This window comes from Lathyrus oleraceus, chromosome 1 (assembly GCF_024323335.1).
Source record: "Lathyrus oleraceus cultivar Zhongwan6 chromosome 1, CAAS_Psat_ZW6_1.0, whole genome shotgun sequence".
Classification (NCBI taxonomy): Eukaryota; Viridiplantae; Streptophyta; class Magnoliopsida; order Fabales; family Fabaceae; genus Lathyrus; species Lathyrus oleraceus.
Genome location: NC_066579.1, coordinates 315,507,635 through 315,517,469, shown reverse-complemented (window position 1 = coordinate 315,517,469; position 9,835 = coordinate 315,507,635).

Genomic DNA, 9,835 nt, shown 5'->3' with positions numbered 1-9,835 from the left:
ATCTCTTCGATTTGATCTTGTTATGTTGTTTTATGTTGAAATGATTATGGATCTTGAATGTGCATTGCATGAGGAATTGATTAGTATGCTTGTGGATAATTTCTGGACACTTTGGATTTTTTCTGGAAAATCCAGATGAAGATCTTCATGATCTTCATCTTCAGCATGAATGTTCTTCAGTTTTTCCAGAATGCCTGCAGTTTTTGCTGCGGATTTGCTAAGGCTACACTTTTGGATCCTTATGGCAACGCTTTTCTGTTGCCTTTGCTTTGGCGCTAGGGTTTGAGTACGAAACGATGTCATTTCATTGCGCGCTATTTTTTTTGAATTCACACGGACTTCGATTCCTGGCCATGCCAATATTCAAATGCCATGCTATATTTTCCATTTCCCTCATTTGCCATGTGCATGCTTCACATATATTTTTTTAATTTTTCCTCATCTTTAAAAATTCATAATAAATTGAAAATTAATCCAAATTCGTCCTAATTTTTTCCTACATGCTCCTTGCTCTGTCTACTTTTTTTGGGTCATTTTTTCCAAAATTATGCTTTGCTGGATTTCATTTTGTGCTAGGGTATGTGAGCATGTATCCATTTTGTATGTTGCCTTGCTTATTCATTTGTGAAATGCTTGATTCTGATCCAATGATTCTGAAAATTTGCATGATGAAACTAGACTCATTGCTTGACATTTTGGTGTTGATTTGGTATTTTTATCAATTTCCATTTCTATTTTATGATTGTTCTAAGTTGGTGTGACAATTTGTGTCACACCTTTTGATGTTCAACTTATGTGATGTGTTTACCTTGCCAAATGATCTCCAATTGTCCTGATTTTTTATATGATGCATGATATGGATGTTGTGAATAAGCATCAATTTTGTTGGAATTATTTGAATCATTTCTGATTTAATTGAGATTTTTCATTCTGGTTGATCACATTTGAGCTTTAAAATTGCCTTGAACTTCAATTGATCATGAAATGCTTTTGGTTAATGATATTGATGTGAGACCTTTTGGAATGTTTCAAGATGTGTTTAAAGTTGATTCATGTTAAATTTCAGCTTCTGTTTTGAATTTTTTCTCCATCTTTGACTCTAGGCTTTGACCTAGTGGTTTGCCTCTCATGTTTGAGCTTTGATTTCAGGTTGAACATCCAAATTACATGGTTAATGATGCTTCATCACTTGAGCATTGATGTTTGCTTTTGATTAATAACCCTTGTGTGTTTTGTAGGTTGATGTTAACTCATTTGAGTTTGACTTTTGGCTTGCACATTTTGTACATTGGGATTGTTGGTTGCTTATTGACTGTTGTTTGATTGTCTGAACTTTGTACTGATTTGTTTGATGTTTCCACAGGTACATAAGTTGCTTTAAGATCACTTTGAACTTGCTTTTGCTTGTTTGCTTAACCACTTAGGTATAATCTCTAATCTTCATGTAGTCTGGAAGACCTACTGTTATTGGTAGGCACCTGTCTGAAGTCCTCCTTAAGAGGCAATGCTTGTGATTGTTTAAACTTTGTGCCAAGCAGGAAAAGTCCTCTTATGAGGCAATTGGTAGATAAAAGAGATGTGTAATCCATCTCCTACTATTCAGTGTGTCATTCACTTTGCTCACACAATGTGTTGATGCATTGTGGATAATAACCCAAGATCTTATAGAGTCCATTTGTGGAGAAGAGTTCCAACTTTCTGAACTCCCACACCTTCCATTGATCAAAGCTCTCCCTGACCAGGGATAAGAGCTATGAGGCACACCCCTCATCTCCTTTTCATCTGCTTCACCCTAACTCTCAATGTTAGGGTTAAGAGCTCAAAATACCCCATTCCAGTTGGCTGTAAATCCTAACCTTGCTTGAGCCTAATTGATTGTATATAGTGTGTGCTAATTGACTTGCTTGTTGCTTACTTAATTCATCTGTGCATACTTGCTTGATTGTGCCTTTGTGCATTTATCATCATTATTTGTATATCATTGCATAGCTTTGCTTTATAGCATCTTGTTTTGTCCATGGAGGAGGCAAGCATAAGACCATTGATTGGCAGTTGTATCCTATGATATGGTAGGAGACTAGTATAAGTCCATTGATTGGCATCTGGTATCCATGTTTCATTTTGTTTTGTGAGACTGGTATAAGCCCATTGATTGGCATCTGGTATCCATGTTTTGTTTTAGGAGATTGGTATAAGTCCATTGATTGGCATCCGGTATCCATTTTGTTTTGTGAGATTGGTGTAAGTCCATTGATTGGCATCCGGTATCCATTTGCTTTGTTCATCTGTTATGGGCATTGTTGCCTTATTCCAAAGGAATCACTTGAATCATCTACATATGATTTCAAGAGGTGAACATCTAAGAAGTTTTACTTCCTCACCCTCCCACCTGTTATTTCTTTAAACCTCCATTTGCATGCTAATCCAAAAACCTGAAAACTATTGTGTAAACATTTTCATCTCTTTTCAAATTAGAAACCTAGGCCCTAGGCCTTTGATTTTAAACTTCATTTTCATAATACTTCTTTGAATTGAATTCTAATCATACTTTGACCATCTTTTGTGAATAATTCTAATTGATTAATTTCACTCATTCAATTGTTTTGTGGCTTTCTCCATTCTTGATAAGTTTTCATACATTAGCCATAGGTTTGATTTATCCTAGTTGATTGATGTTAATCTCACCTCTTGTCCTTAGTGATTGAATTGTAATACTTCCTTGCTTATTATAGGGTTAACCCCTCACTAGCAAGTTGAAGCTTTTCTCACATGGTGGACTTGTTGTTTGTATAAGGTTGAGTTTTCTCCCGTGGATAACGAAAGACCTTAGGGCTTTTGTTTTAAAATGAATCCACTCATATTTTGGAAATCTTTTAGCCGAACTACGGCGTTTTGATCCTTACCTTCCATGGAAAGGTACGTAGGCAATGGGTTCATCCGTTCAAACACAAAAATAATAAATTGTATATTCTTTTTCTCATCCTTTCAATCCACGTTTGCACAATAAATATTTCATAAACAAATAAAATTTCGTACAACAAGTGTGAAAAGGGCTCCCTAGGAGTACCTAGGACGTTTTGGGGTGCCTAACACCTTCCCATTGCGTAATTAACCCCTTACCCAGATCTTTGATCTTTTCATTGGTTTTCTATGTGTAAAACTTCTTAGGCTTTTTGTTCGCTTTTTAGCCATTCCTTTGGATAAATAAAAGTGCGGTGGCGACTCGATTCTTTGTATGCTTTGCTTTTGATTTAATCAATAAATCATAAAGTGACGAATACACCGCTACAGAAAAGTGGCGACTCTGCTGGGGAATTCTGTAGCAATTCTATCCTTGGTGGTTTTCCCTACTTTTCACCCTTGTTGTATGATATTTGTTTATCTGTTATATGACATATTTTTGTACAATTTGGGATAACTGTATTGATTGTAATGTTTGAATTGCTTGATATACAATTGCTTGTTTGCTTGGTGGTCTCTGTGAGATGAGTTCTATACCTGAACTCGAGTGCACCTTAGGATAGGAGAATGGCATAGTCTTGTCGACTTGTGTGGAGTATTCCTTAACAAGTTGACTTGCAAGTCCATTCACTTGGTGGAGGTCATGTTGGATTAATAATGTCACACAACTTATTTGTGGTTAGGCATTATTCTTTCAATCATGTGCCTTAGAAGCCAAGGACCTTAGTTTACCAAGCCCATCTTGGCCTACTTTTAGGACGTCGTGCGGAGGTTGTTCAGATGTATGATCTGATGCGATTGTTACGCGATACTACACTCATGAGAGTCTCTCTTGAGAATATTTTTGGAATACGAGTATTCATTCCTCCGATAATATTCGAAAGATGGGATGATGACTATGGGAACCTCTTGTAGAACATGTTCGGCAGGTTTAAACCCTAGTACACTCCCTTTGGGTGGTTCTTAACCGAGACTCCATGCTCGTGACTCTCAACAAACCCGTGATTCGTGGTTGAGTCGTTCATACATCCTTAATATCAATGGAACTTGGGTGTCGATAAGGTTTAAACCATAATCCACCAAAATGGATGATTGATATTAAGGATGATTGAGCCGGTTCATGTATCGTTAATATCAATGGAACTTGGGTGTTGATAAGGTGTAAACCATAATCCACCAAAATGGATGATTGATATTAAGAGTGCTATGAGCTTTCCCATGACCTTTGTCTGGTGTGCTTTGCTTGATGCTTTAGTGTGATTGTTGCATTCATGCATTCATGCATTCATCTGCATTCATGTCCTCAGAAAAATGAGAAAATTTTCAAGGAACTTAAAGGGTTTATTTGCAAAATTTTCAGACATGGAAAGACCAAAAAGGCATACAAAGAAGTACAGCTTTAGACAGCCCGATGTGAAAGAGTTAAGGAATCTGACATCTTATGTATTAGATCCCTTGGGTTTCAAAGCTCGTTATGGGAAGCTTCTGCCTCTGTTGACTACTCAGGTCGATGAAGGGTTGATGTGTACTCTGGCGCAGTTCTACGATCTTCTGTATCACTGCTTCTCTTTTCCGGACTTTCAGTTGTTGCCTACGCTTGAGGAGCATGCTCATCTTGTGGGTATTCCTATTCTGGATCAGGTGCCGTTCAGTGGCTTAGAGAGTATTCCGACTTCTCGAGAGATCGCAGACTTGTTACACATAGATGAATCCCTAATTGAAGCGCATATGACCACCAAAGGTGGAATTCAGGGTCTTCCTTCTGATTTCCTCATTGCTCAAGCTACCGTTTATGGGAAGGCCATGAGTGAGGATGCCTTTGAGGCCATATTCGTGCTGCTCATCTATGGTTTGGTATTGTTCCCCAACATCGACAAATTTGTGGATGTGAACGCTATTAGGATCTTTTCTGTTCTTAATCACGTTCCTACTCTGTTGGGTGATACCTATTTCTCTTTGCATCTGAGGAATGCAAAGGGCGGAGGATCTATTGTGTGATGTTTGCCTCTGTTGTATAAGTGGTTTATTTCCAAAGAAGATGCTTTGTCAAATGTGCTTGTTGACACCGGGTCATCACAGAATGTGCTATCAAAGTCAACTCTGTCCAAGCTATCATAATGATCGGTCACCATTTGCACTTAGTTTTCATCATCCATCCAGCATGAATCTTCAAGAATCGGTAACACTTTGTTCTTTCTTTTAGTTATTTTCCTAAGTTTTATCGGATTTCATAATTTCCTTCTTGTTTTATGTTTTATTAGTGGTTCATCTCTTTTTGTCACATTTTATGCGTTTCCGTGGTAGTTCTATTTGGTTTCTAGGTCCAACAAGAAACCCGAAAGATGCGTAAGGGAAGAACGGGAGTCAAGACAGTATGCAAAGCGAAATAACGCAAAACAGGGTGCTGACACGGGTTCCCGTGTCAGCTGACACGGCCCGTGTCAGCATGTGAAGAAGTGGAATGCAAGAAAAGCAGAAAACAGGGGGCTGACACGGGTGCCCGTGTCAGCTGACACGGCCCGTGTCAACAAAGGCTGAAGAAGAAGTGTTAACAAAGAGCCAACACGGGCGCCCATGTCAGCTGACACGGCCCGTGTTGGCCAATTCGCCCTTTTTGCTGATTTTTATTATTTTGGTATCTTTGTAAGTCCGGAGGGCAGTCTTGGTATTTCACTATGATTTTAGATGATTTGGAACTATTTAGTTTACGACTGGTAATGAGAAAAGACACTTTTAGATTGTACGAAGAAGATACAGAAAAGAGAAGAAAGCTTTCAAGGTGTTTGGAGAAGAAGTGATTTTCAAGATCGGAAGAGATTGAAGATCAACCTTCAACACCAAAGAATTCTAATGTCTCTATTTTGTAATTTTCTTTCTTTGATTACTATGAGAAGTTAAACCCCCCAATGCTAGGGGGTGTCCCTGAAGTGCTAATGTATGAACAATATTTCTACATTTTTATGAACATCAACGTTGTTCTTAATTCAAATTATTATACAAAGTTCTTAATTCTTTATTTTATCGGAAAAATAGAATTTTGATCTATGGTTAAGGTTGAGGTCGGACAAACCACCTTATCGCTTGTTGTATAATAATACTTCGGTATAATCGCTTAGGAATAAGGATCATACCGTAGTATCCATTAATTCTTGTTCAATTGCGTATTTCTTAACGTCATTTTGAATAGCTAAGAAATTAGGATTGAAATTTACTGTTGATGGTTTTCGGCTAAGGAATTAGAGAAAACAATTCTTGAGTATCGGCTTTCAATGATTACAATGTAGATACCGTATAATGTGGAAGTAGTGTAGTACAAAGCAATTCATACATCTTGCCCTAGCATGCTTTCTAATATCGATTAACAAATTTTTATACGCTTTGTGTAATTTATTCTTGTTCTTATCATTTTGAAAACAATCCGCAAACCCCCTTTGATCTTTTGTTCAATGGAATTATTGTAAAGATTTGTACTTAATACGTAGTCCTCGAGATCGGTACTCGGGATAACTCCCATTTTATTACTACATTGGTGTAAATAGTACACTTGTTATTTTACCGATCAAGTTTTTGGCGCCGTTTCCGGGGACTGCCAAAGTATAAGTTGAATAATATTTCAATTGAAATTTTGTTGCTCTGCAACCAAAATTTTATTTCTCTATACTGTTGGTTCTTTTTCTAAACTCTAATAATTGTCTAATCTTTGTACGCGAGGTAAGGCCTCAGCTGAATTTCTTTTTGACGCAAAACCAGAAATATTATTACGTGCAAGACGCCGAAAAGCTAGACTGAAACTATCAGAAGCAACCCCCATTGTTTCTGAGTCTGAAAAAGAAGAAGCTGTTTCAGTTCATTCGGAAGACTCCGACACCGTATCTGAAACGATGGCTGAAGCTCCACCTCCCGTGGAAAGACTTCTGGGTGACTATGGAGGTGAAAATTCCCCGACTGGAAGGGTAACAATAGTTGACCAACCGGTGAATGTTGATCATTTTCAGCTACACCCTTCAACGATTCGTCAACTCGAAAGGAGACCGTTCTCCGGAAAAATCAATGAAGATGCCAACAAGCATTTACAAAGATTTTTGACCATGACGACATCGTTGAAAATTGAGGGACACTTAGAGGAAGCTAAAAAGTTGGTGATGTTTCCGTTTACATTATCGGAAGATGCCGAAGAGTGGTTTTACTCTTTACCCGCGGGAAGCATTACAGCTTGGCAACAAATGGAGACAACATTTTTGTATATACGTAAGAGATATGACATAGTTAATTTCAAACAGAAGGAAGGAGAGTCACTCGGAGACGCTTACAAGAGGTTCAAGCGATTGTTGGTTGCATTTCCTACTCATAACATGGATGCAACTAAACAAATGCAAAATTTTGTGAATGGCCTTAGAATGAAGACTAAGCAACTCATAGACACGGCTGCCGGTGGCTCAACAAATTTTACAACAACCACTGGAATAAAGAAAATCATGGAAGCCATTGCACCAAATGAGCATCTGGAGCTATATGACCGCAGTGTAAGTCAACCTGAAGGTATCATTGATCTCAAGCTAGCAAATCAAGTTGTGAAGATGGAAGACCAAATAACAGCTGAAGTAGAGCGAAGAATCAAGAAAATGGCTCTTGACACTCAAACGGTGGCACAAGTTCAACCGGTTTAACCAATTTAAGCGGTTAGTTGCGAAATTTGTGGGGGGCCTCACTTCGTCATTCATTGTGTGGCAACTGTACAACAGGTAGAAGAGATTAATTTTCTGAAGCAGAACAACCCTTACTCCAATACATATAATCCTGGATGGAAAAATCATCCAAATTTCTCCTAGAAGGACCAGCAAGGAAATGTTCAGAAGCAAGTGCCTAATCAATATCCAACCCAACCACAACAACAGTATCGACCACAACAACAACAACCATACCAGCAACAGTTTCACCAACCCTAACAACAATTTCAACAATAGGTACCAAGAAAAGAAGATTGGGAAATTGCCATTGAAAAAATGGCGGCTCAAAGTTCCCAATTTCAAGAGGAGACTAGAAGTAATCTAAGAACAATTGTTGCTTCGATAAAAAATCTGGAAGTGCAAATGAGTCAGATTGCTCAACAACTCGCGAGTTCTCAAACACCGGGTGCATTACCGAGTGCTACAGTTACAAATCCACGAGAGCATAATAATGTGAGTTTTATAACCACAAGGAGTGGTAAATGGAAAGAAGTCCCTGAGAAAGATGACGACCAAGAAGACCAATTGCTTGAAGTTGAGTTGGAAATAAAAGAAAATGAAGTTGTGTGTGAAGAGGTGGGGGTGCCTAAACTGGTGGTTAAAGAAAAAGTTAGTAAATCAAAGCCGGTTGTCAAACTCCCTTTCCCCACAAGAAATAAGAAAAAAGAGCAACATGAGAAGAACTTCGAGAAAATCTTTGAGATGTTCAAAAAGCTTGAGATTAACATTCCGTTCTTGGAGGCACTTGAACAAATGCTCTCTTATGCTAAATTTTTGAAGGATATTATTTCAAAAAAGCGGAGCACCGACGCTGACCCTATTGTACTAACCGAAACTTGTAGTGCAATTTTACAGGGTATGAAGATTCCGGTGAAGAAGAAAGATTGAGGCTCGGTAACTATCCCTTGCACTATTGGGGATAGATCTTTCAAAAACGCCCTTATAGACTTAGGGGCAAGTGTGAGTCTCATGTCGTTATCCATTTACAAGAGGTTGGGGATCGGAAAAGTGCAAGATACCAGAATGACACTTCAATTTGTTGATCACTCTGTGAAGAGACCCTATGGAGTAGTGGAAGATGTTCTTGTGAAGATTGATATGTTTGTATTTCCGGTGGACTTTGTCATCTTAGAAATGCCGGAAGATGAAGATATACCGCTCATTCTTGGTAGACCATTTTTGGAGACAAGAAGATGTTTGATAGATATAGAAGAGGGCACCATGACTCTAAAAGTTTACGATGAAGAGTTGAAAATTGATGTGCGAAACACCATGAGATACAAATATGACGTGGCCACCAGTCAACACATAGAGGTGATTGATCAAGTGGTTCTGCAAGAAAATCCTTTAGGTGAACCACAATTGCCCTTGGAGAGAGTTCTAAGTCTATCAATTTCTGAAGACACTCAAGAAGCTGATGAAAAGGAGAGGGAATTGTTAGCTATGATGTAAACACAACCACCCTTTAAAGGATCCCGATCACTCCGGTGGGAAAACTTGAGGGAACCTCAGTTTGAAGAAAAGAAAGATGAGACCAAGAAAGTAGCTAAGCTGAAACAGCTGCCTAAAAATCTCAAGTATGTTTTTCTAGATTCTGAAAGGAAATGCCCGGCTATTATAAGCTCTAATTTAGAAGGTTCCCAAGAAGACAAGCTCGTCAAGGTTCTGAAGAAGCACAAAAGTGCAATGGGATGGGTGATAGAAGACTTGAAGGGGATTAGCCTTACGGTATGTATGCATAAAACTATCATGGAGGATGGTCACAAACCATTGGTGCAACCCCAAAGAAGACTAAATCCCGCAATGAAAGAAGTGGTTAGGAAAGAGGTTGTTAAACTATTAGATGCGGGGTTAATTTATCCCATATCTGATAGCTCTTGGGTAAGTCTTGTTCATGTGGTTCCAAAGAAAGGAGGAACTACCGTGATAAAGAATGAGAAAAATGAGTTGCTCCATACAAGGACAGTCACGGGGTGATGTGTTTGCCTCGATTACAGAAGGTTAAATTTGGCGACAAGAAAGGATCACTTTCCTTTACCATTCATCGATCAGATTTTGGAAAGGTTGGTTGGTCATGACTACTATTGTTTCCTTGATGGATACTCTGGATATAATCAGATAGCGGTTGCACCCGAAGATCAAGAGAA